At 35.5% G+C, this 16,674-nt stretch overlaps 1 long non-coding RNA gene across 1 annotated transcript in view; it reads right to left on the bottom strand.

Annotated features, from left to right (window-relative positions):
* LOC129359510 (uncharacterized) overlaps positions 1 to 16,674 on the bottom strand; it is a 108,779-nt gene that overhangs the window by 25,285 nt on the left and 66,820 nt on the right. Inside the window, exon 3 of the long non-coding RNA XR_008605920.1 lies at positions 9,732 to 9,820. This is a non-coding gene — a long non-coding RNA (uncharacterized LOC129359510). The remainder of the gene's footprint in view (positions 1 to 9,731; positions 9,821 to 16,674) is intronic.

Genomic DNA, 16,674 nt, shown 5'->3' on the forward strand with positions numbered 1-16,674 from the left:
AGCACCACATAAAGGTTTGACATAGTTATTGCTATTTCTTGTCTTTTGTTGTCATTTCATGCAAGTAAAATGGGGTAGACAATGTAATAATGTTCGACACAGGATTTGAACATGTTGACTACATGAAAAATGAGAAATATTTGGATACTCTTTAGGGCACATTATATTTTGTTGTTCTATATTGTTGTCTCCTTTTTCCTTTAACTTATGCTCTACACTTTTTGTTGTAGTTTTAATGGTTACAAAATTAAAATTTATTATCAATATTTAAATAGTCCTACCGTACTTAATTCATAATAACATTTACAGAATCATTGACTATATCTGGTCATGCCACTATTAAAATCTTTTTTTTCTTAATTATCCATCAAACTAATTGTCTCATGCATATTTTCCTTGTGTGGCAGGGTGCATTTTGAAACCAGTAAGGATCCGCCTGCCATATGGGAATGTTGTTGCCATGGGAGAGAGTATGATCTGCAACAGTGTTTAGGTGGGCGGTTCATGTCAAAGTAACATCCGCGTGAATGCCGGGGACTGAAGTTTCCTACCAGAACATTGCAATGTAATTAGATGGTCAGTGTTATTTACAGTAGTTCACTTGTCAGTCGTGTAATTAAAGGGGTGGAGTCATCAGATTCAAGCAAGAAACTAATCAAATCTGTTCTGTGTTCTAAGATAGCAACAGCTCCAATAATGAGAAACAATAACTTGGCTTAACTGGGTGATTAAAACCCCAATTGTCAATTCTTCTGAAAGTATTCATGCCCTATGAACATTTTCCCATTTTGACACATTTCAACAACAAAAGTCAGTGTTTTGTGACAAATGTAAGCAAAGTGGCACATCATTGGAGGGAGAATTTAATTATTATTTTTTCAGATCTTTTAAATATGAAAATCTGAAAAGTGTGGTGTGCCTTTGCGTTCAACCTCAGTAAGACAATACTTCTTACAACTAAATCCTTATTCAAATACAGCTGCAAGTCTTTTGATGCCTTCTTTGACAACCTTTTCCTTAAATTTATATTTAGACTTTAACTGGACCATTTTAACATCTAAATAAGCTTTGATCTGTACTACTTTTCCTTCCACTTTACCATTACGTGCGTCCATTTTACATAAAAGCCAAGTAAAATATGATGAAGTTCAGGAGTTTTGGGTCAAAATGTTCAGAAAAGGAAAGAAAAAAGCCTGTAATTATAATACCAAACATTAAATAAAAGATAAGTGAATATATTAATAATATTATTAGGTGATGTCATGTAGGAACTTTGCTCTATCCAAAACAATCACTATCTCATGTAAGATAGCATAACTTAAAACCGATCCAATGTAACTGATGGTATGTTTTGTTTTTTTGTTTTTTGTCAGGAAATGGTAGCTTTAGGGTTCCTGCTCCAAAACATTGTAACACTATAGAAATTTACTGCGGTATAAAACTCATTTGTCCGTGGTGCTTCGACTTGGCTGTGTGCCTGAGCACATTTGAAAACCCATTTGGAGACGGTTTCCGAACTAAAATAGTACAATGCTTAGGAAAAAAAATCCTATTTAGCCGGAGTTTGTTTTTGCGAGCATAGCGTCATGCTAAAAAGCCTATTTTCACCAAGAACGGCCACCCTATCAGAAACTCTGCAGGGGAGCCACATTAGAGGTAATGTCATCCACAGTTTAGCCCTGCGCTCCTCATTCCCATCTCTCCCCTAATGAACTCCCACTGAATTACCACTTCAGCAGCACCCTGCCTTTTTATGATTCTATTTGTTTATCTGTCTCTAATTTCCTCCCTCGTCTTCCTCTGCCACCCGGGCACGCACCGGCTCTTTAATTTTATTGGCCATCGTTAGGGAGCGGCGAGTCGAGCCGTTCGCCTCGTCAGATAAACCAGCCGCTCGAACCCACCTCCACCTCGTTTGGTGAGCTTAGCATTAGCAGATTAGGGTGCTCATCAGTCACAGGAAGAGAGGCCCCCACCGTGACAGCTGCAGCCAAATCGCACAAACATCTCTGGAAGGCAATGGGCCATAATTGAAAGCACAATAATTTCCCCACCATTAATACATCTCTCATATCTCAGCTTATGCTTTAAATGTCCACATCATCTGTTGCACTTTTCTGTTAATGTCTTCGGTCTTCAGCAGTAACTTTTACAGGAAATGGAATTCGGGGGAATAAGTGAGCAATTGAATAAAATATCAAAACCACCAGTTTATTGAAAGAATATGAAGACAACAACTCTGAATAGTGTCTGTATCTGTGACAGCTGGCCAGTGGTCAACACTGATTGGGGATTTTCAAAAAAACATTTTAAATTTTAATTTCCAGATCACATCTAGTAGAGTCAACAGTTTTAACATAAAACTAGGAATTAATTAAGATAAGGGTTGAAGCTGTGCAACAGAAAACATTAACTTCTGTAAAAAAATAAAAATAAAGCATACAAATGTATAACCCCAAAACTACTAATTAATACATAACTAATCTTTGGGCTCTTTTTAGTTATTTTTTTATTTTTATTTTTTCTGAAAAAGACTCATCAATGTTTCTTAACATCCTTTGAAATTCTCCTATTCCAAGGTTTTTCAGTTGCACAACACATGATTAGCTCAGGAATAAATAGGCAGCTCTGGAATGAAGCCTGCTGAAAAGGTTTTGATATAAAAAACTGCATCTCATCCTGAGAATTTTGTGCCAGAATTATGTCAGTCACTCCCAGTTCTCATGACAGGCAGCAACAGTGGACATAATTGGTTAAGAGAGAGCAAGAGAAAAAAATTGTATATGTGCCAAAGCAGACTAAAATTAAATATACCTTAAAAAATAACTTAAATTCCTGTAAATTTACATAAATAATATTTGGTTATTAAAATGATGGCTTGTGAGCAGAATACAAAGGAATTTATTTTTAGTTATGAGATTAAAGGGGGCATCAACTCTCCCCAGATTACTTGATGAAAGAAAGAATCCTCATGTCATGATGCTGCCACCACCATGTGCCATTGTGGAAATAAAATATGAATGTCAAGAAATTACAGAGGAAATAATAGCAATCGACAGCATTAGTAAAATAGTAATTATATGGCATAAATGACAGCCATTTAGCTGTTGTCAATTAAAACCAAATAAGAATAAAAAAAAATGTACATGTGTAATAAGTAGTGGCTAAAATCACAGAATATTTCTCTTAATTTCTAGCATGTTTTTTTTTCTTTTTTAACCAATCAAGTTAGAATGAGCAATATAAAAAGATCAAAGGTCTCTCCCCTTTCAGATAAGCTATTTTTCTAATGAGGCATGGCAGAGCATCTAACATGTAAAGCGATCAGAAATCAGCTGTGAAGCCAGCTCCTCTCCCGTGTCGGCACCATGTTTTCCTGTCTTCTGCTCCGTGGCCAACTTACTTATTGTGTGAAGTTATCTACAGCCTCCATGCTTCAATGTGATCACAAACACACACAGCAGAGAAAACTGAAATCTCACAGTTGCCTTCATCCCTCGGATGTTGCTATGGTTTTGCCGACTTGCGACCTGCATGTGTGTCTGTGTGAATGAAGATCATTTGTACACATGGTTACCTGTAATTCTTTACCTTCAGGAGCCGGCGAACACTCAGGTATAAGTGTTTAAAGTGCTCGCTGAACATCGGACATATCAGCTCTGGTAGGAGAATCGGTGTGTTTGTGTGGATGCATTGTGAGAATGTGTGCGAATGGTAAAATAACCAAAAAAGAAAAGTTCGGTCCCAGATGTTAAGAGATGGAAAAGAAGAAAAGTGATAACTTGCATTTTCTTTTCTTTTTTCCAGGCTGGCATATATTTTTTCCTAAATTAATCAAGAACTTACAAAGAAAGATATCAACATTTTTCTGATTCAGGAAGCTTTCACATGCAGCCGTCTTCTCATCAGCTCTGACCAACTTCCTCAGAAAAGCATCCCCATTGCGTTTTACACAGTGGGCTTGCATGTTTAAAGTTATGCTGTTCTCTACTTTATTCACACGTTGCACATATGACCGGAACACTTGCTTCCATTTTTACTTTATTCTCAACCAAACTTTAAACGTGGCTGATTACGTCTTTCTTTCAACAATGGCTTTATTCCATCATAGTTAAATTTGTGAACTTACCGTGAAAGCTTTAAGTTGACCTTCTTACATATTTCTAAAGCCACAAATTTTTTTGGTCTAAAATTCCTAACATAACATAACATAATAAAATATTGCTCAATGGACAATTTACTGATATCCAATACAGTGTACTTAATTTACTTCAATTAAAAAAGCAAAAAAATGAAATAAAAATAAATAAGTCTTCCACTCAACTTTCCATTAAATGAACAGTCACCTTCTTTTACTCACCTTTTGTGGCTTACCGTGGCCATGAAGAGTATCAATAACTGTAATATCAACTATCCTTCTGTGATTGAATAATTTATCAATACATCATTTTTTATGTACTAAAAGTACTTTTTAAATCTTATAACAGCCAAATTTTCTGAGATACTGGCTAATGGATTTTTATTAGCTTTAAATCAAGATTATAAAATATATTAAACATATGTTTTTGATGAATATATGAACTACTGAAATAAATTTAGTTTTGGATGATGTTCAGTTATCATGAGATGCACTTGTACATAAGGTTTGCTGACAGCAGTACTCTGTACTTCTTGTTCATTCCCCCTCAGTGTGAGTGAGCTTTTCAACATAAATTATGTCTGCACATTTATGTGTTTGGTTGCATGTTTTATTTTGGTTCTGCTTTTTCACTGTTTGTTACTGTGTTGTTTTGTGTGCGGCGCATGTGTGCATGGCCATGCTCAAAGAGGCACACCGCCCCGCGGATGTCACTCAGAATGCATTATAACCATTAATGAAAAAGTTAATGGGGCATTTTCTTACATATCAATTTACATCTGACTATTTGGGTGCACAAATGATGTCTGGGCGGTCGCGACCAACGCCATTCGGCATCAAAACAGAGGTCTAATGTGTTTTTGTGGACATCAAATGTTGTGAATAATGATGCGTCCACTGAATGCAAATCAGATGCTACTTGATAGGCTCTGATCAACAGTGCCTGCATGGAAACTTTCACCCACAGACACAATAAAAAAAGAGGAAATGGAGAGATCTACCATCAGGAAGACAAAACATTTCTTTGCTGCGTTACACCTTTCAGATATGATGTAAAGCCATATTTACTATCTTGCATGAACGCAGCACACAAAAATGCAAAACAAGCCGATAAGTATGTGTGAACCAGTATCACATGCCAGAGGTAGCACACTTTGAAAACACAAACAAGGAGCCCCTAAATTTCTGATTAACAATATGCTTCCTACAATCAACTACCCAGTATTGCATCAGAATCATATAACGTCAGTATTTCTGTGAAATGCTTGTAGACATTGTACAACTTTTTGTACCTCTGAAAATTGCTATGAAAAAATTTCTCTTACAGTTTGTATTCTTGATCACCTTGAGCTAAGTTGCTGATATTTTTACCCTGTCTTCTGAAAAGTATGTAAACATGTGTGTATTTCTCATATCATATGATATATGATATCACATAATAAATATAAAAGCTGCAGGATTTATTTTTACCATAAGGTATAACCAGATCCCAATAGGTGGTGACAATCGACTAGTTTGATGACTGTCTACCGCTAATTATTAAAATGTAGATTCAAGGAATCTTTCTAAAAAGTGTTCATGTTGTTTCTATTGCGGTTTGATTTTTGTGTTGCTCAGTTTTCGCATTTTACGGTCCTGTTTGCAAAGATGTCCAAGTTTCTCTTAAGCAATATTTTCTTTTGTCTTTAGACAAAAAACCTTAAATATGATGCCTGCAAAACCCTGTGTAATTTCCCTGGCTGAAGTTAACTGATATTATTAATATGCCCATACTTGAAAGATTAAAAGTTTTTATTAGACTCAGTAATTTTCAGGTAGTCGTAAAAAATGTTGGCACACAGAATCATTCTGCAACAAACTTCAGTTTAACTTGATCCTGGATAATCCTGGATTCTGATGTCTAGTTGATGCGTGATCAAACAACTATGACCATTTGGTGTAATTAAATTTTTTTAACTTAAAATACAAAGGTAAATTTGGGAATGCATGTTATTTTGTGTAAACATATTTTCTAATCTTCTGTCCCCAAACTGTGACTAGATAAACTGAGAAGAAAAACGGTAAGTCAGTCAACTTCAAGCAAGATAAATGACCATTTCTTGATTCTCCTTGTTTCTGTTTGTTACATACTGCAGTCAGTCCACTATATTTCAAGTTAACTATGATGGCCATGTTAACTTGAAACCCAAATAGTTTTGAAATCATCTCAACTTCATGATTGTGATTTTTAAAACTTCACATTGCTGGTTATTTCTCTAAGATTTGGATAGTAGCTGATGCTTCAGATAAACAATTGTAAATGTAAGCCACCCTACAGTTTCTTTCTTTGCCTCTCATTGCACCGCTCCCACTCACTTCTTCTAAGCTCACTCCACTTTCATTATTACATTCCTTCACTTGTCGCCCCCACCCCTCCTAATCCTGTTACTAGCGAGTGGGCAAGAGAGATGGGCAATAACCCAGCATGCCACATTTTGACTTAGCGCTACCTGCTATGCTAATATCATTAATCAATGGAGCTCAGATTGTCTTTGCTGCGATTCAGAGGATCTAAGGGTCCCAGCGGTACTCAGGTACTTTTTCTTTTCTTTTTTTCCACTCTCTCCCCTTTTCTTCTTGTTGCTTTTTCTCTGCCATTAAAAAAAGCTCATTTGTGAAGGCCCCCAAGATGGCTGACTTAATGATGGCCACAGAAGTTTTTCCAACAAATTTCATGGGGCATGATCCAAAGATAATAGCTTTTCAGCCCCAATGACAATCCAATTACCGTGCCAATCAAAGCCCTCGGCATGCTGTCTAATTATGATCAAATCTGGCTGTCAGCTCAAACACTAAAACAGCAGCTTTAAGTCTAACAAATCACAGTTTAGATCTGCGGCCCTGTCTGTTTGTCCAAATGTAGGATTTAACTTTCAGTTTGACAAAAGAGAAAAAGAGAGGTTGAAATGTTTTGTGAGAGACCACTGATGTGATATTTGACTCACAGCCTTCCACAATCTTATGAATAACATTTTTAATAGATGTCTTTGTACGTTCATTACTGGGAATATAAAGTAAAGAGATCCCATCCTCAAAAAAAGAGAGGAAAAAAGAACATTAAAAGTATGTCTGCTCCTGCTTCACATGCACAGATGGATACATAACATGTAAAAATAGACACATAAGACCGTAACAGTCGCTCACACTTTCCAACAAACAAAAAGGCGGCATCAATAACACAAATGATTAAACATTCATGGCCTTTTCAGTGGAACATCTGCTGTGTATGGGCTCTAGCCTCAGGGACTGGGCTGAATCAAGGGGATTTCTCCCTGAGAAGCTCAAGAAAGCAATAAGACGGGGGTAGCAGGAGATTTACATGCGCTTTCCTCACACACGCGTGGACACACAATTGTACGCATGCCTGCACAAGTGTACACACAGTCTGAATTCAACACCTCATGTAGAGCAACTCAGATAAGCAGGTTTTTGCAGAGAATAATGGAAAAATTCACATCTATCACCAACATCTGAACACGCATAGATACATAAGGCAACTGTACGCTTTTAATGTGTAAAGAGAGACATCCAACAATTGCTTCCATAATTTCCAAAGTTTAAAACTTCGAATCTCACAGTTTTCTGAACATTTCTTTCAATCACTGGTGTCTTTGATACATAAAGGCTTATTTGAATCTATGCTACCCATTCAGTCTGTTTGATTCAGTGACATCTTGTGGCACCTGTTCCAGATTGCAGTTGAGTACAGCGCACATTCCAGTGGTACACCTATTGGCACCTCTTCTATTCCCAACAGAATACAGAAAACTTCACATTTTTATGTTTATAAAAATGTCTGGGATCACAATTTCTCTTCTTAGCTGCTATTCAAAATGAGAAAGAAAAGACAACATAACAGTTCAGATGTTATTTGCTCATAAATCTTCTCCCATCAATTGCGACAAGGTTCAAAACTGGAACTGTTTCAAATAAAGCAGGACGAGGAAACATTTTAATCTTGCCATCAGAGTTTGCAAGCAGAATATAAAGCTCATCTTTCTTTCAAGCCAGTAGAGTTTGATAAATATAATAATATTTTAATTGAAGCTTGACTCATATTGAGCGTTTCTCTAACAAACAGTACAGATGATTTGTCAGATGAATATGTGTAAAACCTTATAACCAATGTTAAGAATGCTAGAGGTTGTGAGATGCTTTGAAGGTCCAGATAAACTTGTTAGAGTTGACTTCAATGTGTTTTTTATCAGCAGGAAAATGATAAAAACATATTGCCAGATCAACAAAGACTTGGTTTGGACACAAAGTCAACCTTCATTCTTTGCCATTTCAGTATCTAGAACTGCATCCTAGAGGAAGTCTGTAGGGTGAGTCAAAGATAAAAAAAAAAGCACAGCACAGAGCTGAGGGCTGTGGAGAATTTAGAGACTGTGAGAAAAAAAATGGCCAAACATCCTTTATGTTCCAGCGATGTTATATGGGTTAGGAGAAGAATGAGTGATGCCTTGTTGACCAAAGACATTTTACCAGCAGGGCTGTTGTTTCTTAATTTGTAGTGTTTATAACCTGCTGAATAGATATACACAAATTAAAGGTTGATTTTTTGGGGGGTTTGTTTGTTTTTAGAATTAAGCCACTGCATACATATTTTACTGCAAAATCAATTGATTTTAAAGTTTTTTTGCACATCTTTTCCAGGGGTAGTGATAAGTTTGAAGGTCGTTTATATAAAGAACAATTTAGCTACTTTATTGTAACCAGCTACCTTTAAATTCCATCTCCATTTCCTTCTGTATTTCTTGTAAATTAAACAATGTGTCTCCAATCTTAGAATACTGCACTTCATTAATGCGATAGCAACTTACAGATGGGAAAAAGTTTTACAGGAAAATCAAGACCAGTTTTATCCAAGGCATTCCTCAGAGCATGGAAGCGTTGCTCTCATGGTTGAAAACATAACTGAATGAAGTTTATTCAGTCAGTTTTTCAAATGCAGAGAAACAAAGAGTGAGTAAATGTGCTCTAAGTTTCAGCATGGAGTTAACTCTTCCTGAGCCACTAATCTCCATTAACACTCCGAGAGCGCTCTAAATTATTTCATTCATAAACGTGTCTATATCCAGATTTCATTAGTAGTGCATTAGCTTCAGTTTTATGCTTTATGTTTATTACAGGCCTGACATTGTCTATAAATAAGTTAAACATGGAAGAACACTAAAAATGGCTTTGGCTCTAAAATGTTAAAGGGATTGGTCATTACTGCTGACAACTGCTAATAGACAACCCTCTGGGTCAGTGTCTGCAGCAGCTAAATCACATGCAGTCACTCCCAGCCATCCAAAGACAAAGATTATGGTAAAATCTCTCAATTAAAAGACAAGTTTTGATGATGCAAACTTGTTAATTTCTAATTAATTACAATTTGAAATAAAAAAAGCTGCTATTTTACCACATTCCTAACATTCATATGCATTTCATTTACGTGATTGTGGTAAAGATAAATCATAATTGCTTCCTTTGGGGCATATGGCTTACATATATGAATACAGAAATAAAAAAATAAATTTTCCCTTAATATCATCAAATAGGTACATACCATGAGTCTTCTGACCTCCTTACATGCGTGGATTTGCTGCCATAATCTGATGATCTGCTGAGTTCCATCCGGCCTCCAGAAAGTGTTTTCTGTTCAAGATACACATAAAACCTTTTTTGATTGCAACAAAGTAAAAGTTAAAGCAAAGATTAGGTATTATGTGAATATAGATAAACTAAATAAAATTAAACTGTACAAATAATATAAATTAAGGAAGGATTAGGGTGGGAATGATACGTATTGCGCAAACTAAAGGTATGTAAAGTTTGAAAGAAAATATTTTGAATTGTGAAACGAAGAAAAAATGTCAGGTCGGAACCCGCTGATGAAACTCTGAGTTCATCGATTTATATCATAAAACTAAAATGAATACAGCAGATCAAGTAAAGATTTTGTGGTTGTTGCAGAAACACAGTATTCCAGGAATGCTAGTAAAAGTTTTCAGAACCTTGTTTAATCAAAGGAAGTGTCAGTATTTTCAGCAAAAAGTTAATTATTTCCTGGTGTTGTTTAGCCTCCACCAATATTGCCCATGGTCACCAGGCCTGTTTAAATACGGAAGGATCTCCTGATGTAGTCAGAGAGGCGAGTGTGAGATTTGGGAATCTCAATTTTTTTGATATCTTTAGGACATGACTGTGAAGTTGTTGACATGAAAGCCAAGGCTTTTAACTGGACAAATGTGAACTGCTCCCTGAAAGTCCTTATCTTCTAAAAACAGAGGAGTTCATAAGTCTTAATCCATTTCCCTATTGATGTGAAAATTGTGATAGTTGCAAAATAGTTTGCAGATGGCCCTGTAACCTTTCCCTGATTGATAGGCAGCAACAGATGTTTCTCTATATGCTCATGTCTTTCCTTCTCGTCATTGTGTTTAAGCAGCAAACTGCTGAAACACCTGCTTTCACAGAGACAGTCACACTTGCTGGTGATTAGTTACTCAGCTGCATTTTATTAGTTGCACCTTACTTTTAATCTTAATTCCTATAAAATATTAATTTTATATGGCTCTAAATGTTGAACCAGGTATTTTTAAAATGTTCCCTGGCATTAATGAACTGAATGATAAACAAACTGTCCTTTCAGGAGCATTTGGCTAACACCTCACTGTAATTTCATGCCGTGCTGCTTATAATCATATTTCATATAAAATTCTGAGACCATAAAAGCAGCAGAATGTCATGGATTGGGATAGCAACGCAACTAAGCTTTCTATATTTTGACACATGATGTGTATAATGGGCAGATTAGGAGCTCTCCATTTCAGCTTCCTCTGTGTCTCAGCCATCTGAAACACGAAAAAATACCTTTTAATAACGTCACAATCGCAAAGGTGAGGAGGCCAAATCCACTCCCACACACACATAAATCTTCCTTTAACACATAACATTTGTACACAGTCACCAATGCTTTTGTCATTGAAGCAACATTTAGATTCAGCTTATGACTGAACATGAGTAATCACCAAACAAGCACACCTTCCCCATACACACACGGTGGCAAAAAGCTTGTCATTACAGTAATGTGGTAAACGCTATGTGCTTGATAATGTAGCAAATGATAATCAGGTTCCAACACAGGTCCACCTCTGTGAAATATGACCGTTACAGTCACAAAGCACTAAAATATTCTGAAACTGTAACCCTGGAGGTACTTAGGCTTTAGTGGTATTGAGAAGAAATTTTCAGAATAATTATTTCCACAGGTAACTGCGAACAGATTAACAGTGATAAAGTGGTAAATAACCTTTGAGCACTGACTTTGGACACCTCTGAAGTAAATCATAATTGCATTTTACACTGCTGCAATATGACAAATTGAATGAGATACAAGTTACAATAAGAATAAATGTACAGTTTATACTCAAACTTCCCTAAGGTTTTATTTGTAAGGGAGCCATTTTGGATTTTGAAGTCAGAGTTGGTGACAATCCTTGGCTTGAATTCCACATAACTTTCCATTAGTTTTTCAATCATCAAATATGGAAATTTGAAATGATAAAATACATCAAATTTTTGGAAAATTCTGTAGTTCTTAAGGTTTAGTAAATTCTACATAAATGATGGAATCTCTTCTAGAATTGAGGTATTTCAATCAAGTTATTTGTAAAAAGGTTATATGGCATGCATTGTAGGTGTGTTTATGTTCAGTTTTATTCAGATGCCCAAAAACCAAAAATCTGTGTTTTTCAAGAGAAAAAACATGTTATTTTGAGGTTAATTGTTTCAGAACTAAAATAAAAACCAACCTAACTACCATTAGCATTCCCTACTCCTTCTACAAATGTACCTTTTTTATTATATTTTTATTAAGAGAAAAGGAAAGCAGTGGTTAAGAAATGTAAATTTTAACTTGTACGATTTCTACGGGCTGCCATCATTATCAATATAATTTGATAAAAGACACTATAGCTGCACAAATGTCAGGTGTAAGCACAAACAGGCAGTCCATTTATGAAAAGAATGAATTACTTCAGGCAATGAACTTGTTCTCTTCACTAAATCTCCTCAAAAACAAAAAAAAGAAAGAAGTTGTTTTAAAGGGCCGACTACATCTATAGTGTTGAACTAACAATTTGAAATAAATGGTAAAATGCTGTTGAAGTGCTCTAAGCAGCAATTACATGGAGATTTACCATGTCTGAGTATATGATAGCACCACCGGACCACTGGTGCCGTTTCTCATCTTCATCTACCAGTGCAATTACATTGTGTTATTGTGTTGTCTGTTGTTTGTTGATGGGAATAAAGTGGAATATTTCTGTGTGACCACCCACACAACCTGTTAAATTGCTCTTGAGTGAGTCAATGAAACTGAACGGACTCAAATTTCATTGTTTTTTGTATGTATGTGGTAATAGCTTTAGTGGCGTGCCGAGTATTTTCTCAACAACAAGAAGCCCCTCAGATCTGTCGGCTCAATTGAATGGCCTGATTGTCTGAAGGGTCCACCGGGGAATACACGGCTCTTCTTTCATATCTTTCTCAATATTTCACACTATAGTTCAAATGCTTCACTTTAACGAGATCCTCCCTCTCGAATTGATAAAAAATGGAAAGCTGATGTAATCAAATATGCATTGTAAAGCATATTTGTTGCTGATTAAAAACATGGCCAAGTTTTTTTTTTTTTTTTTTTTTTAAATAATTTTTTTCTTCTTTTGTGAAGTTTAATAGTGTATGTTTGCTCCCACCCTGGGTGTGAGTGGGTTTAATACTGCTAATAATAAAACAACTGTTTGAGAGTTCAAGATAGGACAACATTTAAACTGAAAGAAAATGAGAAACCTGGACATGAAAACAAAATGTATGCAGTTTCAACTAAAGCCAACTGTGACCTAGAACTTCATGAGGTATAAACACTTTTGCAGGGCATAATTTACAAGTTTTACCTGCTACAAGGGGAAAAAAAATAATATAAACATAAAAAAAATGTGTTATGATTACTTTTGAATTCATGGTTCGTAACAGTTTTTCCCTAATGCTTTTCTAATTTTCTGCACTAGCTAGCTGTGCTCCAATTAGTACCTAAACAGCTGAGAATGTTCCATAGCTCCTTTAAACTCAGGCATTAAACATGATGCCTGTTTAAAGGAGACCAGACATTATGATATTTATATCATGGGGTGAAAGAAGAACCGCAGCAGCTTCTCGCTTCTTGATTTTTCTTTTAATCAGCTAGCATTCATTATTCTTCTTTCATGTCAGTTTCAAAAAATGTAACTTTTGCATTTATCATTTTGCAGAGAAAAATACTCTAAATAGTTGAGTTCAAAAATTTGACTGCATTGCAAAGACAATATTTAGAACAGAGAAGAATTCTTTAACTGCCAAGTCACACATATACTTTTAAATATGTAGCTTGAGCCACTGAAAGGAATGTTATAAGAATTCAAATGAATGGTTTTTCTAACCTCACCCAACAAACAAAAATCTGTCTGCGAATGAATATATAGCATATAACTTCATTTAGAAAATTTTAAATTATTATATTACATTTTCATACTTTTGTATCGATAAAAAGTTCAATTTAATTAAATTATTTTTGCAAAAAAAAAGAAGAAAATCAAATATCCTGTGCCTTTGAGGTTACAGGCATTCTTCCTGTCAATTTATCCATTCCTCTAAATCACACTTCACTTTGCCAGGAGTTGAACTGTGGGCCTTTTGTCTCTTTTTAGACACTTTTTAAATTGGATAAGGGCCATTAAGAGAAACGGCACCAATCAGCCTTTAACGTCATTCATCTTTTTCAAACACGACCGCGCTCAAACAAAAACCTACTCAGGTTGTAAAATGGTCGAGATGTCAATTAGAAAAAAAATTATCACTGGGTTTATTACTCAAATTAACAGTTCCTCTCAAGCATTTAAATAATTGTTGGTGTTCGCTGTTAAAAGGGAGCAGATTTTTTTCTTTTCTTTCAGCCTTACTAGTCAGACACATCTCCCTTCGGACTCTGACGGAGTGATTTTGGAGGTATTATATTCATGAGGGGTTCCAGTAATTGGATTAAATTGGTTCCAGAATGTAGCAATTTATATTATAATATCCCATTACTTCTAATACTGTTCTTAATTAATTAGCCTGTTTTTTTTTTTTTTTTTTTTTTTCTTGGAGTTCCTCATAAGTTAAGTTGGCTCAGGAGAAGATTGGTCTTATGGTGACGGCTTGCAGTTCACCATCAGTCACACACACCTGCACAAAGACGACAGAGTCATGGCCGTTTATTGTAATGTGGGGGTTGGATGAAGATTTGGACTCAACCTCACCTCTGATGGTGGTACTGCTTTAGGATTTATGTCTTTGAAAAGTAAATGACAGTTTTTATGTGTGCGTGCATGCGTGTGTGTGCACAAGGTTTTCCTGACCGGGCCCTCTGAGCAAAGTTTACTACCATCACCTGTCAGCCTCTGTCTCCTTTAGCTTTAATATAAGAAAGTAATTCTCTTTTGAATATAACAAATTCATATAATTTTCAAACAATTTCCATATGCAAATATAATTTAATCAAGTAAATGAAACTCTCAAATGCTATGCCTGGGGGCTAAAAGCAAACTGTGTGTGTGTGTGTGTGGGTGGGGGTGTGTGTGCGTGTGTGTGTGTGTGTGTGTGTGTGTGTGTGTGTGTGTGTGTGTGTGTGTGTGTGTGTGTGTGGGCGGGATTCAGAGACATTACTGTGTGTGTGTATGTATAAAATAGGAACGAGTACAAGTCCAAGAATGTTTCAAAGCTATTTTATCAAAATATTAGGTTTCACGTTGCTATTATTTATGCCTGAATTTGTGCATTTATAAAACTAAACAAGCTTCTAAGTAAATAGAGTAAACAATGCATCTATCAGCAGTTCTTCTTGGTAGTGTGAGGCCTCAAACTGTGACAACAGAAAGCTCATAAGTTGAGACTAAACATATTTGGTTCTCTTTACAATAATTTAGGGAAAAATTTGCTTGTTTTTTGCTTCTTCTATCGTTATTGTTATATTTATATGACACCATGTCTGCTTGTCTTGCTCCTCGAGGTTTCTAAAGCAAATAAAAAATAAAAAAAAACAGCTGGTAATTTTGTTTAAAGTTCTTAAGGTATGTTCAATATACTGTGAACCAATGACAAAAAAAAATATTTTAAAAGGTTTAAAATCAAGAAAGATTTCTGTCATCGTTAACATTGTAATTGATCAGGCAAGAAAAAAGTTTAGTTTTTTAGCCATAGTGATAATAAGTAAGTAAAGGGGAATCAAGGTCTCACTTTAAAATCTGGAAAACTGTTTAGCATGTGGGGCTGGATCAGTGCTGGTGGAAGTGGTGTACCTCCAAATTAAAATATGTGTAATGCTGGTTGTAATACTTTCTTTTTTTGGTCCAATCTTGTGAGAACGACTTATGTACCCCATTAGGTACAATGGCTACTTTTGCTTTGCATTGTTTCCACCTTATGACACTGATATAAATTAGCATGCAATTCCACATTAGATTCATGATAAAAAAATGATTGTTGATTGTTGTATAATGTATATTTTACGTTATATTGTAAAATCTTGTTATCTGCCCCTTTTAACTTTTGAGCACTCTCCCCTCTTTCGGTCTCGGCAGAGTCTTGGTGAGATTCATAGTCTTTAGCTGTGTCATACACATTTCTGGTTGATTTTAGGAAAGCAAGAAGAAATTGTGCTAGATGTCGATTGCGTCTGCTAATAAAGACAAACATGTCTGTCTAAATAGCTCATGTATGAGCTTTACAGAACTGATTTTGAAGTGATCTGAACATTGAAATGACATCTATTGCTGTGTAGCTGCAGGTGGAGTTTTCATTTTTGTTTCAATTGGCTTTGTGGAAATAGTAAGCTATGATTCCTTCTTGAGAGCTAATCAAAGGCTATAACAAGTTGTCTCTAGCTTGCTGATAACTGTTGCAAACAGCTGAACTATAGGTCGCAAAGTTCAACATAAAAGTCGCACATTTTTCTTTTACATCATGCCCTGCTCCATTAGCACTCTTAAAAGGAAGTTCACACTGTACAAATGAGAAAGGTATTCAGATGTGCAAGTAATTATCATTCTTCACTCCTTTTATACTGATATCAGCAATTCATATACTAATGCAGTTATGGATATTTCTCACCTGCAGTGTTGTTAACAGTTAAAAGACAATCTATAATGATTCAAGAAGAGATGTATTTAAAAGTTGCAGGATTTGAAATTTGTCCTCTGTTTTGTAAAACACGGGGTTCTGAAAGAGAATCTATGAGGGGAATTGGAGATTTGGGAGATGGCAAGGAGACATAGATTAACAAAAATGAGTTAAAAGTTCCAGTGGTGACCAGTTGTAGTGTTTGATTTTTGATGTGCCAATTAGGAATTCTGTATTGATTATTGATGAAGGAATAAATAACTTTGTGATGCTATTTAAAATAATGGTTGTTTTTTTAATTAATATTGTTTTAG

The sequence above is a fragment of the Poeciliopsis prolifica genome, unplaced genomic scaffold (genome assembly GCF_027474105.1).
Source record: "Poeciliopsis prolifica strain line A6 unplaced genomic scaffold, Auburn_PproV2 SCAFFOLD005, whole genome shotgun sequence".
Taxonomy (NCBI): Eukaryota; Metazoa; Chordata; class Actinopteri; order Cyprinodontiformes; family Poeciliidae; genus Poeciliopsis; species Poeciliopsis prolifica.